Genomic DNA, 22,939 nt, shown 5'->3' with positions numbered 1-22,939 from the left:
GTGCTGACTGTGTTGGAGAACAAGTGATGACCGTACTGCTTGAAATAAAGTCTTCAGTCACTTCCACCCTGCAAGATCAAAGGACGTGAATTGCGTTACTATAAGTGCAGTTTATTATTTGACGCGATTATGATAGGCTACCAGTGAAAAAAAAAAAAGATAAGTGATGGAGTAAGCTCGTACATGTGTTCAATTATGGCGTAGGGGATTTGAACCTGTGATAGATTTTTGGTATTGATGTAAGGAGAATGACTTTCTCACCGAGAAAATTGGATATCTTGAATCTATAAAAAATGATAATAATACACAGAGGTACAGATTTTGAGATACTATCGTGTTGGAATTTGAATTTGGTGTAATTTTCTAGTGGAGGTATGCCTATAATAATAAATATAATGAATAATAATAAATGATAATAAATGACAATGAATGATAATGAATGTTAATGAATGATAATGTATGATAATAAACAGAAGTAAGGTTTCGCAGCCATTATCGTGTAGGAATTTAAATTTGGAGGAAATTTTCTAGTGGAGTCAGGTCAATTATAGATAATAATAATAAATCATAATAGATAATAATAAATGATAGTGAATTATAATGAATGATAATGAATGACAATGAATGATAATGAATGTTAGTAAATGATAATGAATGATAATGAATGTTAATGAGTGACAATCAATAATAATAATAAAAACAAGTACAGTCTTTGCATGCATTATCCTGTTGGAATTCAAACTTCCCACCATATTGTTTCTTCTGGATGCTTAGGTTAGTGGACGTAGCACAACTGGACTATTTTCCCGCCAAAATTCAAACTGCCCGCCATTTTATCTGAAGGTTAGGTTAGTGGACATAGCACAATTGACCTATTTTCCCGCCAAAATTCGCCATGTTGGATGACGTCATGCGATGTTGCCATTTCTAAATGTCGCCATCTTGGATGGCTTTATCGTCGCCATCTTGAAGAAATTTGGCAACAATGCAGGATGGCCTGGCACGTACTTTGTCCCACTACTATTGACCCGGCAGTCCCCCCATAGGAACAGAGGTGTTTAAGGAATAGGTCTAATTTTGGGTAAATAATGATTGTTAGCCTGATAAGGAACTATCTCGCCGATGACACTGCAGTCATGATGGTTTCGGAATAACAGTCTAAAAGATATAACGTGAGGATGCGATATGGTCTGATGACTCTATATATAGATTGACAGCACATGCATAAGCATTAACTAATGTAACCACACATATGGGCGAACTTGTGTATGACAATAGTGGAAAACGTGCAGACCTGAATTTAAAAAACACTGAATTAACCTTACGTGCAAACTGCTACTACGATATTGAAGATTGAGCTACACCCTATTGATGTACCAGGGAAGAAAGTGCTGCAGGCATTAAGTTCAACTCATGTGTCCCCGAAGAGACGTTTTGCATGTTGCATGCTAACTCGAGCTCTGAGTTAAATGTCGCTCGACAACAGTGAGATTTAATAGTAGCAATATTAAGAAACAAATGAGCAGTTGACTGCTTCAAGAAACTGCGGAACTTATGCAGTTAGTGACAGAACTAACTGTGGCAAACTACATGGACTTCCTACGATTTATTATGCAGCGGCCGTAAACATCTATGTCTAGTTGGCGTTATGAAACACCTGAAGTGTAAACGGTGAAACACTACTCTTACAGATAGACATAGGCTACGTATATTTTTAAACAATAATGTACTGGTTTTCTGTTAAAACCGGTAGCGAGAAAGAAGATGCTGTACTGTGCGAACGAGCAGTTTCGTTATTCTTCTCGAAGTCAGTTTTAATTACGGTAGAAGGACATTTGAACCATCACATAGATTTCTTTCTCCTTATACACAATTTTATATTGTGAGATTAAGAGGTGGCACAAGAGACGAATTCGTGGCGGGATACACCGAAGCAGCCAGCAGACTGACGATCGGTGCCCTCCCCCCCACCCAGGAAAGTGTTGTTTTGTTTCTTACGTTGCAATCGTTTTTAACAAATAACACAATAGTTTTGTTTATGTCTTATCGGCTTATGATTAGGATAATAGTACTATTGAATATGCTAGCCTCACAGATCAGCAAGAGGAGAGGTGGCTCACAATCAGTTTATTTATTTATTTATTTATTTTTTCATTCAGCCTTCTGACCGGTCTGACCCAGCCCGCCACGCATTCCTCTTCTGTGAGAACCTTTTCATCTCAGAGTAGCACTTGCAGCCTACGTTCTGAATTATCTGCTGGGTATATTCCAGTTTCTGTCTTCGTCTACAGTTTTTACCGTCTACATTTACTCTTTGACGCATTAACACTGGTCCTGTCGTCCTGTCCTTCAAGTCAGTGTTATCTCTGCGGAGAAATTCGTTGCTTGCCTTATCAGTCCACTTGATTATCATCATAGTTCTGTAGCATCACGTCACAAACGATTCGATTCTCTTCTCTGCCGGTTTACCTACAATCCATATCTCACTACCGTACAATGTTGTGTTTCACATACACGTTCTCAGAAATTTCTCCCTGCAATAAAGAGCTATGATTGATACTAGTAGGTATCTCTGATTTGCCTGTTCATTTCATGTCACTTCAGTAACAGTCGGGGTATCGTTCGCAGTAACAGTAAACGAGTTATCCCTATTAACAGTAAATAATTACAGGTTACGGATGCGCTCGTCCACCAGTCGAAGTACTCAAAGGTTGTGCCTGTTGGGTTCTGCGCCTCCTAATAGAAGACCATAAAGAGCAATGAAGATCCATCTGTGTTGAAGTGCTTGCACGGTACTAAACATGAGTTCATCGCTTCGAACAGAAAACAAAACGGTGATACATGTAGTGGTGCCGCACCACCTCTCCTTCGAATAAAAAGTTCAAAGCTGAACCCTCAGCCAGTGAAGTCTAGGTGACGTCTCCTAGAATTGTAAAGTGGTTATTCTGTTTGATGTCTTTCATCATGGATCAACAATCGACTTTGAAGTGTATTGTGCTACCCTGAAGAAATTGAAGAAACGACTTCGGCATGTTCGTCGCCACAAAAATGCCAACGATCTCCCCCTTTTTCCATGAGAACGCTAGGTCTCAGAAGTCTGGGCACTCGAGAGGAGCTCACAAAACTCCATTTGACTGTTCTTCCTCATCTACCATACAGCCCGGATCTCGCACTTCAGATTAAAACTGTTTGGTCCAATGCACGCCGTGGGAGGCAACAACGGGTGAGGGGGAGAGACGTTGACTCCGACGTCGACCACTGAAATGATACCATTCGGGCATAAAGGACCTCCCTGTAAGGTGGCGTAAGGTCGTCGCATTATATGGTGATTACCCTGTAAAATAGATTTTTGTACGAAAGAGAGTAGAAAATAATACGCTACACTGGAATACTTATTAAAAGCAACGTGTTGTCAAAAATGTGTCGCATTACTCATTGAACGCCTCTCGTATTTACGTGGCTTTCCATCTTCTCACGTGCCGGCCGCGGTGGCCAAACGGTTCTACGTGCTCCAATCAGGATCCACGCGACTGCTACGGTCGCAGGTTCGAATCCTGCCTCGGGCATGCATGTGTGTGATGTCCTTAGGTTACTTAGGTTTAAGTAGTTCTAAGTTCTAGGGGACTGATGACTTCAGATGTAAAGTCCCATAGTGCTCAGAGCCATTTGAACCATTTGCACCATCTTCTCACGTTCTGCAAAACCAAATTTTTCAGTTCTGTCTGTGATTTCTTTTAAGTTTTCCCTGGTTAACTTTTCTTTCTCGGCGTTGAAGCCGTAATTGTTGTTGTTGATATTGTCTTCAGTCCTGAGACTGGTTTGATGCAGGTCTCCATGCTACTCTATCCTGTGCAAGCTTCTTCATCTGCCAGTACTTACTGCAACCTACAGCCTTCTGAATCTGTTTAGTGTATTCATCTCTTGTTCTCCCTCTACGATTTTTACCCACCACGCTGCCCTCCAATACTAAATTGGTGATCCCTTGATGCCTCAGAATATGCCCTACCAATCGATGCCTCCTTCTAGTCAAGTTGTGCCACAAATTTCTCTTCTCGCCAATTCTATTCAATACCTTCTCATTAGTTATGTGATCTACCCATCTACTCTTCAGCATTCATCTTAAGCACCACATTTCGAAAGCTTCTATTCTCTTGTTATCTAATCTGTTTATCGTCCACGTTTCACTTCCATACATGGCTACACTCCATACAAATACTTTCAGAAATGACTTCCTGGCACTTAAATCTATGCTCGATGTTAACAAATTTCTCTTCTTCAGAAACGCTTTCCTTGCCATTGCCACTCTATATTTTATATCCTCTCTACTTCGACCATCATCAGTTATTTTGCTCCCCAAATAGCAAAACTCATTTACTACGTTAGCGTCTCATTTCCTAATCTAACGCCCGCAGCATCACCTGATTTAATTTGACTATGTTCCATTATGCTCGCATAGCTTTTGTTGATGTTCATCTTATATCCTCTTTTCAAGACATTGTCCATTCCGTTCAGCTGCTCTTCAAGGTCCTTTGCTGTCTCTGACAGAATTAAAATGTCATCGGCGAACCTCAAGGTTTTAATTTTTTCCCATGGATTTAATTCCAACTCCGAACTTTTCTTTTGTTTCCTTTACTGCTTGCTCAAAATACAGATTGAATAACATCGGTGATAGGGTACAAACCTGTCTCACTCCCTTCCCAACCACTACTTCCCTTTCATGTTCCTCGACTCTTATAAGTGCCATCTGGTTTCTGTACAAATCGTAAATAGCCTTTCGCACCCTGTATTTTACCCCTGACATCTCCAGGATATGAAAAAGAGTATTCCAGTCAACATTGTCAAATGCTTTCTGTTTTCTCTAAGTTTACAAATGTTAGAATCGTAGGTTTGCCTTTCCTAATCCATTTTCTAAGATACGTCGTAGGGTCAGTATTGCCTCACGTGTTCCAACATTTCTACGAAATCCAAACTCATCTTCCCCGAGGTCGGCTTCTAATAGTTTTCCCATTCGCCTGTAAAGAATTTGTGTTAGTATGTTGCAGCCGTGGCTTATTAAACTGATAGTTTGGTAAGTTTCTCATCTGTCAACACCTAAATTCTTAGGGATTGGAATTATTGTATTCTTCTTGAAGTCTGAGCATATTTCCCCTGCCTCGTACATCTTGCTCACTAGATGGTAGAGTTTTGTTAGGCCTGGCTCTCCCAAGGCTGTCTAATTCCGGGGCTCTGTTACAACTCAGGTCTTTCAGTGCTCTGTCAAACTCTTCACGCAGTAACGTATCTCCCATTTCATCTTCATCTACATTGTCTTCAATTTCTATAATATTGTCCTCAAGAACATCGATCTTGTACAGACTCTCTGTATTCTCCTTCCACCTTTCTGCTTTCCCTTCTTTGCTTAGAACTGGGTTTCCATCTGAGCTCTTGATATTCATGCAGGTGGTTCTCTTTCCTCCAAAAGTCTCTTTAATTTTCCTGTAGGCAGTAGCTGTCTTACCCTAGTGATTTGCGCCTCTACATCCTTACATTTGTCCTCTAGCCATCCCTGCTAAGCCATTTTGCACTTTCTGTCGATCTCAATTTTGAGACGTTTGTATTCCTTTTTGCCAGCTTCATTTACTGCATTCTTGTATTTTCTCCTTCCATGAAGTAAATTCAATATCTCATCTGTTACCCAGGATTTCTATTATCCCTCCTCTTTTAACATACATGATCATCTGCTACTTTCACTATTTCATCTCTCAAAGCAACCCATTCTTCTTCTACTGTATTTCTTTCCCCCATTCTTGTCAATCGTTCCCTTATGCTCTTCCTGAAGCTCTCTACAACCTCTAGTTCTTTCAGTTTATCTTGGTCCCATCTCCTCAGATTCCCACCTTTCTGCAGTTTCTTCAGTTTTAATCTACAGTTCATAACAAATAGATTGTGGTCAGAGTGCACACCTGCCACTGGAATCTTCTTACAATTTAAAACCTGGTTCTTGAATCTCTCTCTTACCATTATATAATCTATCTGATATCTTCTAGTATCTCCAGGTTGCTACCATGTATACAACCTTCTTTTGTAATTCTTGAACCAAGTGTTAACTGAGATTAAAGTCTACCAGTCTGCTTCCTCATTCATTTCTTCCCCCCAATCCATATTCACCTACTACATTTCCTTCTCTTCATTTTTGTACTGTCGAGTTCCAGTCACCCATGACTATTAAATGTTCGTCTCCCTTTATACCTGAAGAATTTCTTTTATCTCATCATACATTTCATCAATCTCTTCGTCATCTGCAGAACTAGTTAGCATATAAACTTGTACTACTGTGGTAGGCGTGGGCATCGTATCTATCTTGGCCACAACAATGCATTCACTATGCTGTTTGTAGTAGCTTACCAGCTTTCCTATTTTCCTGCTTATTATTGAACCTACTCCTGCATTACCCCTATTTGATTTTGTACTTATAACCCTGTATTCACCTGACCGGAAGTCTTGTTCTTCCTGCCACCGAACTTCACTAATTCCCACTATATCTAACATTAACCTACCCATTTCCCTTTTTAAATTTTCTAACCTACCTACCCGATTAAGGGATCTGACATTCCACGCTCCGATCCGTAGAACGCCAGTTTTCTTTCTCCTGATAACAACATCCTCCTGAGTAGTCCCTGCCCGGAGATCTGAATGGGGGACTAATTTACCTCCGGAATATATTACGCAATAGGACGCCCTCATCATTTAACCACACAGTAAAGCTGCATGCCCTCGGGAAAAATTACGGCTGTAGTTTCCCCTTGCTTTGAGCCGTTCGCAGTACCAGCACAGCAAGGCCGTTTTGGTTAGTGTCACAAGGCCAGATCAGTCAATCATCCAGACTGTTGCCCCTGCAACTACTGGAAAGGCTGCTGCCCCTCTTCAGGCACCTCACGTTTGTCTGGCCTCTCAACAGATACCCCTCGGTTGTGGTAATTAGTACACATTAATATTAAGATAATACGGGAAAAGCCTTTAATACCTTATTTTGTAGGTGAAGCAACTAAACTCCACTGCACGGCAATTTACCCCGTTCCACTGTTTTTAACGCTGTTTACCTTCCAACAAGTTTATTTAGGATAAAACGGTTATTTTTCCCTACAGTAAATGAAAGTAAATAAAAACAACGAGCTTTCAGTAATAGATTATGTCGTGGCATGTCTGCAAACAAGTGTTCTCGATATTCGACCATAGCCAGTTTAATTTCTGTGCCGGCCGGTGTGGTCGAACGGTTCTAGGCGCTTAAGTCTGGAACCGCGCGAATACTCCGGTCGGAAGTTCCATTCCTGCCTCGGGCATGGATGTGTGTGATGTCCTTAGGTTAGTTAGGTTTAAGTAGTTCTAGGTTCTAGGGGACTGATGACCTCAGAAATTAAGTCCCATGGTGCTCAGAGCCATTTGAACCATTCTTTACTTTCTGTAGGACGGACACAATTAAGTAGGCGCTTTAGATATATACATTTTTTCAACAAATAAAGCATTATATCTTCCACTTTCTACAAAAAAAAGCAACGGCAATACCGCCGACAATGCAGTACTAAGCTGTACATGTCTCGCACAGTTTTGAAGTTATAGTTTTAAATAAATTACATTGAAAGCGTTTCACTTCTGTTTCACTGGCTGGCGCTCCGTACCTAGCTTTGGTCTTAAAGGGGAATTTACGTCAAAAAGCCGCATGAGTAAGTGCGATATGTGAAAAAAGATGTCATGTACGTTAAACTTCTGAAAAATGTTGAACTTCTTTGTAAGCTTGAACTATTCTACAAAAAGTGATATATTCCGTGTAAATGTAAAACAATTGTTAGTTGCTGTTTCATGAAGTACTGAAAGTATTCAATGTAACCAGAAACTATGTGACAAAAAGGTATATATTCCGCGTAATAGTAAAACAGACATAGCTTGAGTTTTTCAAATTAATAGAAATGTTCAGTATAAAAAAGCAATTGTAATTTAAAGTCGAAGGCCTTGTTCGTGTCTGTCCCTGTTTTTCAAGTGAATGTGCACCGAATAGTTAGTCGAAGTTATAATTTATCCGCGGTGTACAATAAATCCGACCTTACGGGGCATGAAATGCGTCGACAGAGATCGACAACACAAAAGCAATATCTCAAACCAAGTACTCTGTAAAAAAGAATGAAAATATTGTAAATTGTCAATTTCAGTGTAATCAAAAGGGAACGCGCACATCAAAAAAAGTATGTACAGCTCCATACCCACGTCAAAAAATGAAAATGACGCAAGTTCTTTATTCAGCAGAGCAAAGTTTAAACTTGGATAAAATAATTATTCTTTCAAAGAAACGGAGAGTTATGTCAGAACGGCGTCAAACTTGTTTATTGTATGGATGAAATCTTCCACTACTAGGAGCCATGTAACATATATGTTAGACACATGTCATAATTATGAGATTCGCATTACCTCTGGTGCTAGCGAGAGACGTCACATACACGCACACACAGTATACGAATTCTGCCAACGCTGACATGATTTGCTGGCCACTGGAGAAGATTCTTATAAAACTAATTATGGTCATCGTAAAACTCTACTCATTTGTAGCTTTCCAAGGCGTACAGTCGACTTAGGGAAACGTATCTACATAGCCCACTGCAATAAAAGTGTTTTTATAGAAATACCAAATAGTGTGCACGTCTTCATTACAGTCCTTTAACTTCAGAGGGTATTAACAAATGAATTAATTCACGGTGCCTCCCTGCATTTCAAAAATAGGTCCATAAATAGTAATTTATAATCGAACTGTACCTTATCTGGAAGGCAGTTATCTGAGACAAGAATACGAAGCTCATATTACTTACGGCGGAGGAAGATCATTTTTATTAGTAAACATATTTTGGAGGATTAAGTTTCTAATTAACAGTGTGCCACCACATAAAGAGACCAAAATTAATATTATCTCTCTTCACAAAACGACAGTTGATAAACAATTCCATTGTAAGCTCATTTTATACTTGCTAGTAAAATGATTCTTTCTGCAAGGTAGAAGAGAAGCAGTACAAAGTAAAAAGATGAGAAAAGTAGTAAGATATTTACGACAGGACTACTGCAGGATGTAAGTATAAAAGACATTTATTAAAGACGAGTAACTACATGTTAGAAATAACAACAGAAGAAGACATAGATAAAGACCACAGCAACATCAAACAGAGCTTTATAAGAATAGCTATAGATACATTTAGGAAAAGTAGTATAAATAAAAATAAGGAATGTTTAAGGATATTGATCACAGACGTAAAAGAGTCACTGAGAGATAATTTAAAAGCGTGTTTGAATTTAATACAAGGTGGCTCTGAAGCATAAAGAGAAAAATACAGGTAACAACAATACAAACTAAAAACTGACTTATCTTATCAATTGTTAGAACCTGAATAAGACAGAAGGACATACTGTGAAGATGAATATGACAGAAATTTGGAGTTGGGTGAAACTCTACGGAAATCTTATCCGCTATGATAATCAGATGACAGGATATCATGGAAAGAAATTGCTTGGATCCCATAAGTACAGGCGAGTTGGAAGAAGCATTAAGGTAATTAAAATAGAGAAAGACCCCAGAATTCAGAAGGAATTATTGCGGGACAACTGAAATGCGGAATCTATGAAATATCGATTTCTGCCTTATATGTAATAAAAATGGGGATTCCTGTTTAAAACAACGCAGTTGATATCCATTTAACCTATGGCAGCGCCATCTATCGGGCCCACCATAGCGCCATCTGGTTTCCCCCTCCAAGCTAGATAAGTTTCGTTCTTTGTAGTTTTTTCGTTTGATGCTTATTTCGTGAGATATTTGGTCCGGTCACGATCAATGGACCAACCTGTATACAGGAGAAACAATTTGTCTAATAGTTTAATTGCCCTGATATTTGATCTAAAACTGACTGCAAGAAATGAAAACGCAAATTTTCACAGCCTGGTACAGCATTATTTTTCTCACAGCGGATATTAACAGAAAAATTATTCACGGTTATTTAACAAATTGTAGCCTACTTCTGTGTGAATATTTATTACAGTATTGTGCAAAACATTGAAGTAAATCGATACAGAACTTTCTGAGATATTTTTCAACCGCTACTGCTTATTATATTTCATATAAATTCGTATTTTACATATATGTAAAATATATGTAGGCTACGGCTACCCAAATTTTATTAAAGTATTGCGGGAACATTTGAAGTAAACTGATAAAGAAGTTCTGAAGATACATGCAAAGAACGTTTTTTCTTTCTACACTGTATAAAAATTTACATAAATATATACTTGCAAATATGCAGGCTAAGGGTATCTGAACATTTAGCAAATTTAATGTAAAAGTTTGAAGAAAATCACTCAAGAACTTTGACACACCTGATAGCAAAACATTTATCCTTATATAAACTGATCCCTTCCGAATGTTTATGAGAGTTACGTATAAAAAATCTGAGGTAAATTGGTGAAGAACGTTCCAGGTTTTTCCTAACAACATTTACCCTTCCTATATTGCACACACACACACACACACACACACACACACACACACACATATATATATATATATATATATATATATATATATATATATATATATATATATATTAAAAATGTCCGTCTGAGCATTTAGTAGAATAATTTTTAAAAATTTAGAGAAAATCGGCGAACAGCTTTTGAGATTTACGCTAACAGTGTTTTCTCTTCATTCAATACGTATATACTCGTATTTACACAATAATGTCTTAAAAATATGCAGTCTGCATCTGCCCAAATGTTTACTAGAGTGTAGTGTAATAATGTGACGTAAAACGGTCAAGAAATTTTTGCAATTATTTATCTCACTACGTTTCTATTACATACAGTACATGTCTGTCTCCTTGTTTAATAGAGGGTCGTGTAAAAATTTGGAGTAAATGGGCCAAGAATTTTTCGAGATATGTATTAAAAATGTGTAAGCTATGTCCGTCCGAACTTTAGAGTTTTTTGCAAGAATCTAAGTCATATCGGTGAAGAATTTTTCTCCACTTTTGGTGACAACATTAACGAACGTATGATCTGTGTTAGTATAGTAATACAGACTGTGACATATTTCTCCTATTGGTTTTTTTTTTCACATGCCGTGCGGTTCTAGGCGCTCCAGTCCGGAGCCGCTGCTGTTGCTACGGTCGCAGGTTCGAATCCTGCCTCGGGCATGGGTGTATGTGATGTCCTTAGGTTAGTTAGGTTTAAGTAGTTCTAAGTTATAGGGGACTGATGACCACAGCAGTTGAGTCCCATAGTGCTCAGAGCCATTTGAACCATTTGAACCTCTTTCATCATAGACGGATCAGTATATTTGGGGTGTAAGTGGTCTCTGTTACTCGTGTTAATCTGATGGTGCGTAGGACCCACAGAAGGGGGCGTCTATGCGTTTTTGATCAACATTCCATTCAGGCAAATTGCTCGCCTTCCTCAAGGCAGGCGCGAGCCGGGGCAGCATTCAAGCGGCGTCAAGTCGTGATAAGCTCGGGAAGGCCGCCGAGACAGAGCGGAGATCCGGCGAGGCAATGACGCGGAAAATTAAGTGTCGCCGGGATGCGGCGCCGTCCGAGCACTCAATAACGAGACGACCGCTTTTTTTGTGGGGTCGTGGGTGGAGCCTGCCGGCAAGTCGGCGCTTTCGACGGGATTCGCCGCCACTCACACAAGGGGCCTCGTGATCAACAACGTTGGTTGGCCTAATAACTTCACGTCGTTCACTCTGACAGATATGTAATCTACGTGATGACAGCCTGTCAGGTTGTGTACGTGTTCCCCGTCAACAACTAGTAATATGAATTCAGCCGCCGTTAAAGCTTCCTACAGCGCTCCACCCGACATCTGATTTGATTTCTAGCATCTTTACTTCTCTCAAGAAAGAAATTAACTAGAAATACTGGTAATCCTAAGAATGATGAATAGCGGATAGATGTCATGAGACCAATATAAAACTGAGACACGATAAGGTATTTCCTACCAACAGACTAATAATTAGTCACTTTAGAACTTCCAGCTCATTGATTGAAAGTGAAGTTAGGGTAATAAAAGTAGATTAGTGAGTGAGAAGAGGGAACCAATACTTTGGAGACACTTATTAGCTGCCCAGAAAGAATTGGGTCAGTTCAATATATCGGAATAATGAAACAAAATTCCAGCAACCATTAAATTCCTAACTGTGAATGATCAGGCAAAAGGGTGTAGAGAGGTCAACATCGTCTGGACTGTAATTTATAAATCTGCAAATCTTCCTTCGAAGTGTGGAATGAATTATTTCACTTGAGAAGGCAGGAAGAACGGGTATGTGTAGAAATAACCTGCTGCTATCATAAATACTTCTCTTTTGCTTAATGACAACTTTCGATTTATATCACCATGATCAGATACATGTGTATTGTCAAACTAGTACACAAAACTTAAAAAACAACTGGAACCGGTGTTATATGGATTGGATTATTAGGTGTACTCACAAGACAGACGTATTTGACGATGATCGTATAGATCGATATCGGTCATAAAATAAAGGAAGAAAGTTTGCGATAAAATATTCTTTTATATTATATCAGTTTTAAATGTCAGATCGCTGTGTCTTCACTGTGACTCTGGAACATTACATCAGCCTAGTATCATATACATAAAATAATAATGACCAAGTACATCTTCAAGAAGTGGAAGAGAATATACATGTAAATTACGACGCGTCGGTTTTTTTTTGCTTTTTTTTTGTTTTGTTTTGAGAGTTGTGACACTGAAACAATTTTCTAAATCATAGACTGTATGGTAGCAGGTACACAGATCTAAGATAACTCAGTGCTTTTACGTAGAACGTATTATAGAAATGAACGCTTTGTGACATGTACTAAAAATATCTAATTTCCATATTGCAGAGGCAATGAGGGAAGTACAGGACTTACTCAGGTACACGGATAAAAGATAACTCAGTGCTTTTACGTACAACATATTATAGAAATAACGCTTTGTGACATGTACTAAAAATGTCTAATTTCCATATTGCAGAGGCAATGATAGAAGTGCAATACTTACTCGGTATGGGAAGTGTTTGTCAATGGCTGATGACATATCAGTGGTGACCAGAACATAAGAAATTGTTGAGTCTGGGGCTTTATAAAATGGAACGTGTGGTATCATGGCTCGAGTACGTACATAAACCAAAAATAAAACTAAAAGGTAGTCTTTGTGGATGTATTGGACACGGAAACACGAAGATGTTGATAAATTTTACTGTCTTTAAAGTGAATCAGAAGTAACAATCGATAAAGACGTATTAGCGAATATTGTGCTAGGTAAAATGATTTACTGTAGAAATAAATAGCTGAATTAAAATTACTAAACCGTCAAAGTAGCGCCTAAGTTTGCTTTTATTTAAATGGCGAGCCTTTTATGACTTTTGTTCATTATAAAGCTATCCACGTAAGGCCCATAACAGTATCATAATGTGTATAGGCCGCCTACATTGTTTGCATGAGTGGGTAATTGTAACATACCCCTTTCGTGCGACAGTCCAGGACTGCGTGCTCACTGATACTATACGCACCGTGCATGTATCTGACTATCGGTCATTCCTCTCTGGTTGACACTGCTTTCTCTTGTTGAAGGTTTGTATCGATAGTCGATCGGTGGCGTTAATATTCTGGCTGATCAGTCTATTTACGAACACTTTTACCAATGATTCGCTTGTAATCGAATGCAGATAACCAGTTATCACTGTCTTCGGTTCGTCTACTGTCTTTATGTCATTTTGATACACAAATGTTTAGCGGCACCCCAAAGGAAATTGTCGAGTGGAGACCGATCTGGTGAGGGCCGGGGACAGAGACCTATCGTAATTACTCTCCAAACATTTCATCTTAAAGTATTGACTGGTGTGCTGTATGAGCAGTAACGTAGTCTTATTGTAAAAATAAATGATTGGTCTCATTTTCATTTAGCAGGGCAACAAAGGGATAAATTATCTAGGAACAATAGACATCGGAACTGACGGTAGTATTGGGAAAGATCCGCCCTATAATTCGCGCTCGCATAATGGCAACCCACACTCCGAATTTATGTGCTCTCGATGGCGTTTCTCTTGAGGAATATGGGTTTTCTTAAGATTCGTGATTTTAGGAAAGCAGTGTAGCTAGATATGAGAAACCAAGCCTCATTAGTGAAAAAGATTCGATCTAAAACATTACTCCATGTTGATTAACAAATCGCTGAAACCATTCACAGTACGCTCTTCGTTTTGCATGGTCCACAAAATGTAAATGTTGCACAATAGTTATCTTATACGGATACAGCTCCAGTTCTTTGGTTACGGCTTTATGGGTTGTCACACGAGACACTTTAGGGTCTTGCGATAATCTCTACACTGATTTTCCTGGACTCCACAACGTGATGTCCGAAATGTCGTCAACTTTCCGTCCTGTTAAAAAATTGTGGGCCTACCACGTCATTGTACATCATGAACTGAACCTGCTATCTAGAATTTGCTAATTAAATCACGTGCAGTGTCACTATGCCGATGCCTTGATGCAGGAAAATGCAATCTAAATGGTCGACTCTCGTGCTCCCTAAGGTTTTTCCTGCACGGAAAACCTCTTGCGCTCTTTCTGCATAGTAAGCATTCTCACTACACTCAGCTTGCATAAGAACTAGACAATAACACAATAAACAGCTGCAGCTCACACCAACAGTACCAGCCCCCCCCTCTATCACTGGAGGTCCACTGAGCACGTGCAGGTAATAGTGGTTGTGGTGCCAACCTTACAATCCACGCAAGCCGAGACATGAGAGGCTCGCCGCTGCGGAGAGACTATGCGGACGCACGGTAGCACTGGCACTCAGTATCAGCACAATCAAAAGCACTGGTAAGGACCAACGATCCTCCTGAACGTTCAAAGCACATGTGGCAGGAATTTTAGCAGATAATACATACTGATCGAGCAAAGAAATACAAAATTATTGCCGGCCACAGTGGCCGAGCGATTCTATGCGCTTTAGTCCGGAACCGCGCGACTGCTACGGTCGCAGGTTCGAATCCTGCCTCGGACATGTATGTGTGTGGGGTCCTTAGGTTAGTTAGGTTTAAGTAGTTCTAAGTTCTAGGGGATTGATGACCTCAGATGTTAAGTCCCATAGTGCTCAGAGCCATTTTTGAACAAAGTTATTCAAGCAATGACACGAATATGGCATTATAAGTCACAACGAAACAAATAGGATCTACAAAACATTAGTGGCAAAATACCTGCCAGAAGAGTTTAAAAACATTAGTGGCAAAATACCTGCCAGAAGAGTTTAAAAACATTAGTGGCAAAATACCTGCCAGAAGAGTTTACACATTTAAATTAAAAATAGCAGTAGCAATGACAGATTCAGCATACAGAAAAGTCAAAACAGCGTTCTGTGAAATTAAAAGCAGAGGTGCCAACATTAATAGGATCTCTAGTACGAAACGCTGACGAGAGAGCTGATAATTGGGAAGTGTATTCTGAAGACCTTTAGGAGGGTGAGGAAATGTCTGAGTGTCCGATGACGTGATGTAAGAAAATATGGGAGTCGATTTAGAATATACAGGGGATCCAGTATTAGAGTTTAACGGAGATTTGGAAGACTATCGACCATATAAGGCAGAACATATAGGTAACGTTTCTTCGAATTTTTAAGTCTGTTTTGGAAAATGGAAACGAACGACTGTTCAGGTTTCTTTATGGAGTCTGTGAGTCAAGAGGCATACTCCCAACCCTCCGCACAATCACAATATAGCAAGAGCAGATAAGTGCGGAAAACATCGTAGAATCAGCTAGACGACTTGTGCGTTGACCTTAACGACAAGAGTATCACATAGAATGGAAAAGAATATTGGAGATGTGCTAAATGAAGAAGTGATGTCCAGGATGGGGTATCTATGATACGATTCGCTGATTCTAGGCGCAGTGCAAGCGAGGAACTCTTACAGTACCTGTTAGAGAGAATCAAATGGCTAATGAGCACAATGTATTAAGAGAAAACCGAATAAAAATGCAAGTTATGTGAAATTTGGTAAATGTGATTAGTGATGTTAAAAATTTGGGACCTCAAATAGACGTACTGAGGGAATTTTGATGTCTGAGACCGACAAAGCAAGAAGGTCATAAAAAATATACAAGCACTGGCAGAGAGAGTATTTATGGAGAAACGCCACATATTGCAAACTACTTTGCAGTGGTAACAACGGTTCCCGTCGTTCACCGAAGTTATGCACTGTCGGGCTTGGCTAGCACTTGAATGTGTGACCGAATGGTCTGCCGAGCGCTGTTGGCAAGCGAGGAATTCGTAGCGAACCGCTGTCACTTCCCGGCACAGCCTCACTATACCAGAATGAAGTAAGTGCGAACTGTGTAGCACAATTGGGAAGTTAACGACAATGGGTTAGTTATAAATTGCTGTCAACTTTTATATTGGTGATGAGAGGGAGAGAATCTCCTTGGTTTGAAGCAAATAAGTTTCCTGAAAATAGGTTACAGAATTGCAATAGGCGGAAAAGACTGCTTAGTTTCTATCAAGTTTATTCACACATATACTTATGTGAGGTGTTGGACCATAAACCCTTAGTAAGATTCAGTCTATTTATTCGGACTTGCTACTTCAAAGTTAATTGCTGGTACCAATAAGAAACAAGTACAAAGCAATCACTTGTTCTTGGTGAGCACTGACATCTCTGTAAGTAATTGAGGCAAAGACTGACAGCCTCTGTTCAACACTATTCCAATGAAACTCTAAAAATCCTACTTGACCTGTAGTTCCTGTGTGTCCACCAGAGTTTATCACCGTCTTCTCGTAGTTGAAGTCTTTATCAGCTGTATTGGCTGCTATGGGCCTACTCGCCCCCGCTGGCGTCTCACTGCGGAATTTCCCAACTGCCGGTACTGGCTCTGAATCTGCATCTGAATCTCTGCCTCTAGCTATTCCGCTGCCTGGCCTTTTATTTCGTTTCTCATGTACTGGGCGCACAGGAGTTAATTTGTTTCACACGACCCTTTCATTTCTAAGTGATCGGATTGCTCAAGAATGCCTATGGTTCCACAAGACACTCTCGTTTCTAATTGGTCGGCTTGCGTAAGAATGCCATCGGTTCCACACGACACTTTCGTTTCTAGCTGCACACAACATAATTTGGTTCCACACGAGTCTTTTCTGCACGTGACTGACACTCTCTCTTGCTGTATTATCGCCCTGGTGTTTGCGTCTTCCATTGCGCAAGTCTGATTCATGCTGCTTCCTCGGACAGGAAGTCAAACACTAAGTTATTTGATCATCAAGCCATACTTGGCAGGCTCCGCCGCTTATCTTGTTCCTACGTCCTGGTGAACTATTTCTTAATGTCGGCTGGTTGTTTGCCTATGGAGCCTGAACTCTTATTATGGTCACAAAAGCAAGAATTAAAATTAAAATTTTCTACGGCCACAACACCGTATCGGATCAGTTAGAGAACTGGTAACTCAAAAAAGCCAATGCCATACATCACAACGAAACATGCCCGCTGGAGTAGTCGTGCAAAGCATTCAAGAACGCTCCTAAAGCAAGCTAGCCATAGGCCTCACAGCCTTATCTATGATGTGCTTCTCACTTCAGCACTGAGCTATATTCGGGAACCACTAACTGGCTGAATAGAGGTAAACAACGGATGCTACGCGGGGAACCTGTACTCAGGCCTTCTTGAGCCGGTATCATATAACAGATTTCATTGTTTCAGTTATTTGCCACGTACGTTGTTACCTCTATGTTTTATAAAGTATGCTGAAATGACGTCTCTCACAGATCTTACATTTTGCGATGTTTCAGTTATAAACGCCAAGGCTGGCTTAGTGCAGGCCAGCATTCCTGTAGCTTGCCAGCTATCTTCTCCTTTTCAGTATTTTACATGCCATGTCATTTGTATCAACTACAACCTGCCTTATTCAACAACGTCTCTGGCAGCTCGCGCTATACTATGTGGACAATAATTCAGTCATTTCTACTCATAGGTTCTTTATTAACGATTTTTTGTAATTGGGTCTTTGGAGATCTTATTCATTCCTTACTTGATGAATCCACTTGCTGTTAACGTGTCTCCAGTAGCATTACATTTCAAAAGCGCCTAAGTGAAGCGTCAGTAGTAGAGGTAACTAATAAAGACAATCAGAAATCTGCAAAACGATGAGACATTAACTATTTTGTTTGGAGTGTGAACACTTTGTATATGACGGTGCAAGATAAAGAATGTTGGTATAGCTCCTGCATTCATATGCTCTGATGCAGACTGCGTTGTTTCCAACTAGGGTGCTGCAAAACAGTAGCACAGCCAAAGACAATATTTTTATTCGTTCTTCATTACTAGATGGACATTCTGTTAGTAAAAGAGTGAATGGCCTTTCAGACTGTGATGCGCAAATTTTAACACAAAGGCTTTTGTACTCAAAGAAATGTCACATATAGTTACAAACTAAGTACGAAAGTTAATCCAAGAGCAGTAAAGAGTTTTTGAAACCTCATCAAGAAACAAGAGAGGCAGGATGTTTATAGTGCTGATAACACAGATGAGAAATATAATACTTTCCTTAACACATTTCTCACCGTCTTCGAGAATTGTTTTGCATTAGAACGTTCTAAACTGGGTACAAGCAGTAAAAGGCAACCCAGGTTGCTGACTAGTGGGATAAGGATATCATGTAGAACAAAGCAAGAATGTTGGAAGTAGTCACAATCAAGCTACAGTAGCCCATTACAAACAGTACTATAAGGTGCTTAAAATGTTATGAGGAAGGCAAAGAGCATGTGATATGCAAATAGAATAGCTAATTCACAAGAAAAAATTAAAACCATATGATCAGTTGCGAAGAAAGTGTCTGGTCAGCAGCACAAGGTTGACGATTTAATGTCAGTTCATAGTAAAAACAGTACTGTTTCTGATAAATCAGATGTATGTACAGTATTTAACAATCATTTTCTGAGCATTGCTGGTGAATTAAATAAAAATTTTATTCCTACAGCGAATCATATAATACTCTTGGCAGATGCCTTTCCGAGACTGATGTCTGAAATACTCCTCTGTGATACAGACAAGAGGGAGAGTGAGTCAATAATTAAATCACTGAAAAGTAAGGACTCTCATGGGGTGCCTAGCAAAATATTAAAGTGCTGTGCTGCACATGTTAACCCTGTATTTAGTCATATTTGTAATTTTTCCTTTAGGTGTGGTCAGTTTCCTGAACGATAAAAGTACTCAACAGTAATGTTGCGGCCACATGTAGTAAGCGTTGTTTCATGCGGTGGAGAATGGCAAAACAGATGCAGCCGGCGATTGAGGCGTTGCTAAGTAAGTGCCGCACAGATAGCCTTGCTCACAGTAGCAGACTACCAACCGGCTGACGCAAGGACCCACACAGACTGTGCGCCGAGCGAAGTCTGGAGAGTGCTGAGTAAGGAGAAGTGAGCCCAGCACTCTAAGTTACGCTGCAATATACTGCGGGAGTAATAACAAGAATCTGTCACCGAGGGTAAAAACCGTCCTAATGCCGGATATAAATAGTGGAGCGCAGGCAGCAACGGACAGAAGCCATTAGGAAGCAGTTCGGATCGGAGGACGGATGCTGTCCGTGTCAGAATGTTCAATCTTCGTAGATGACGATTCTGTAAGTCTGGCGGTCGGCCCGAGTCCGGTCAGCACCATGGCTGACTAGCTACTGCGAGAACTTTCAGCCGGACCGGCCGCAGCGCGGTCTTGGTCACAGGCGCCGCCAGGGACTGACGCCCGGGCTTCATGGCAACCCGGCCACGCCGCGTGCTCCGTCCATGATGGGACCTCGCGGACATCGAGACTGACGGCTTCCCAGCCACCGGTGCAGCAGGCGTCGGCAACTGACATTACGGCGACGCCACTGCCGAGCGGCGACGAGTTCATCTCAACCATCCTGACTTCAGCGGAGCACTGGTGGCCTGAGGCTCTGAGTGCGATCAGCGGCGCGCGTGGCGCGTATTGTCGGAGAATCTACACCGCAGCAGCCAGGCGGAGGGATCTGCAGGGCATGGCAGCGACGACGAGGGAGGAATTCTAAAGAAAGTTCAATAAAGAATTGTAGAAGTCCACGCCATCTCTGTCTTTGCCGCAGCCACTGCTAACATGTAGCAAATGGCCATAACAAGTACTGCAGAAGTCGTAACAAGTGGCAAATGGCTGTAAAGTAATTTTCCCATTATAATAAGGGAAAAAGTGGTAATATAGACAATTGTAGACCTATTTCTACGCCGTCAGTATTTGCTAAAGTTATTGAAAAGGGTGTGTATGTAAGATAATTGATCATTTTATATCACACAATTTGCTATGAAATGTACAGTTCTGCCTTACAAGTCGTTTAACAACTGAAAATGCTATATTCGCTTCTCTCTGTGAGTTAGTGAATGGATTAATCAAAAGGTTTCGAATAGTAGGCATATTTTTTGATTTAACTAAGCTGTTTGATTGTGTTGATCACAAAATCTGGCTCCAGATATTGGGGCAATACAGAATACGAGGAGCAGCTCACAACTGGTTCACCTCTTAATTTGGCAACAGACAATAGGTCGTTATTCACAGTATTGAGAATGGCTGTGATGTGGGGTCTGGGGATATGGGATATGGCGAATTGGGAGGGCGGTGTCAGGGATTTTCTCTGCCTCGTGATGACTGGGCGTTGTGTGATGTCCTTAGGTTAGTTAGGTTTAAGTAGTTCTAAGTTCTAGGGGACTGATGACCATAGTGCTCAGAGCCATTTGAACCATTTTTGAAGTGGGAGGGGAGGGGGGACAGGGTGTGCCCCAGGGATCAGTGTTGGGGCCACTCATGTTCCTAATTTACATAAGTGATATGCCCTCTAGTATTACAGGTAACTCTAAAATATGTCTGTTTGCTGATGACACTAGTTTCGTAGTAAAGGTTGTTGTGTGCAACATTGGTTCGGTTTCAAATAGTGCAGTTCATGACATGTCATGGTTTGTGGAAAATAAACTAACGATCATTCACAGTAAGACTCAGTTTTTACAGTTTCTAACAAACAATTCAACAAAACCTGACGTTTCAATTTCACAGAATTGGCATATGATTATTGAGACTGAACAGTTCAAATTTCTAGGTGTTCAGACAGATGGTAAACTGTCGTGGAAATCCCACGATCAGGGCCTTGTTGAAAGACTTAATGCTGCCATTTTTACGATTCCTTATTTTCATTCGCTTATGTGGAGTGGTATTCTATTTTGGGGTAACACTTCCCATTGTAAAAGGACATTTTTGGCTGAGAAACGGGCGGTTCGGGAAATAGCTGTAGTTAAGTTCACGAATCTCTTGTCGACCCCTGTTCACGTCTGGGTATTTGACATTGGCCTCTCAATATTTATATATCTCTTACTGTCATTTCTTGTTATCAATATTAGCTTATTCTCAAGAAAAAGTAGCCTTCACTCAATTAAAACTCGTCAGAAAGCAAACCTGCATTCGGATCGGACTTCCTAAACTACTGTGCAGAAAGGTGTGCAACATACTGCTGCATCCATTTTCAACAAGTTACCACTAGAATTCAAAAATCTTAGCAGTAATCCACTCCGTCTCGAATCGAAACTGAAGTTTTCTCATGGGCCAGTCCTATTCTGCCGAGGAGTTCCTTCAAAAATTAAGCTGAGATCCTTGTTGCATTGTTTTTCCGTTTACTTAAACTTATGGCTTGACTTTTTTCGGATTCGCATGCATTTCATTGTTATCTGTTATTACTTTTATGTTGTCATTTCGTGTACTGACACTGTCCGTTACCTTGGAGATTTGCCCCTCAATTTGATCCTACGGAACTTCATGTGTAAATAAAAAAAAAAAAAAAAATACGAAATCTGCACACATTTGTGTAGCTGTAGGTTCTTCTGTAGTGGTGTGTGATATACAATGAGAGCGAAGTTCTTGATAGTAACATAGTCTTCACTGTTGATAGATTTAGGCAGTGTGTGGATGCAAATTATTTTAGTAGCACTGTGCTACGTTGATACAATATCATCACTGCAGTCTTCCTTTCCAGTGTTGATAAGTCTATAGATACACTGAATTTGGACGAAGCTCTTAACTGCGGTTGATTAAAAAGACAGCTCCGATTCGGAGTAACGAGGCCACGTCAATTTCCTCTGGTGGTGTGTATGCGTGATGCCACCCATCGGAGTACATCGAGTTATGGAACAGCGATGATCATCCGATAGCGCACTGGCTGGAGGTTAGACTGTTGTGTCCTGCTGCTCGTAGAATAGGGGTGCCTAGGAAATCTGCTCTCGCGGATCGCCAAACAACAATTCAAGCAAATAGCATTAATGAATTTTTATTACAGTAAGATAACTTTTGAGAATTAACAGTGGTGTGTCGCAAGCAGCAGGCGACAGTCAAAATAAGGAAATCTCTTCAGTATACACATCTCCTAAAACAAGTGAAACAATACAGTTCGTAAGTCGCTGCTGAAGAGCACACAGAACAGCTAGTCTTCAACTGGACCGCGGCCAGGCGGCGCGGTGCTTATCTACTCAGCGCCTAGAGGTCGCTGCTGTCTCAGTGTCGTCCTAGAGAGCGGTCAGTCAGCGTACAACTGGATGACGTCTTCTGCACAGCCCTCTCTGCACCACCGTTCCTAAACGTCACGCGTGTAGCTGCGGGTTGCACGTAGCACCCTGGGTGCAACTGACGAATATGCCGTCTGGGACGCATTAAGTGAGTTATATCTTTTTATTGAAATGCCCATTTTACGTACTTGTACAAAGCTGGTAACCAAACGTAACACATTGTAAAAAAATTTTGGTCTCACAGTTTAATCTTTGCTATAGGAGAGTGTTTGGTTTTACAGTGTATCTATGTATCCGAAAGCCGGCCGGATGGCCGAGCGGTTCTAGGCGTTACAGT

This window comes from Schistocerca serialis, chromosome 7 (genome assembly GCF_023864345.2).
Source record: "Schistocerca serialis cubense isolate TAMUIC-IGC-003099 chromosome 7, iqSchSeri2.2, whole genome shotgun sequence".
Classification (NCBI taxonomy): Eukaryota; Metazoa; Arthropoda; class Insecta; order Orthoptera; family Acrididae; genus Schistocerca; species Schistocerca serialis.
Note: the sequence above shows the minus strand (reverse complement) of the source record.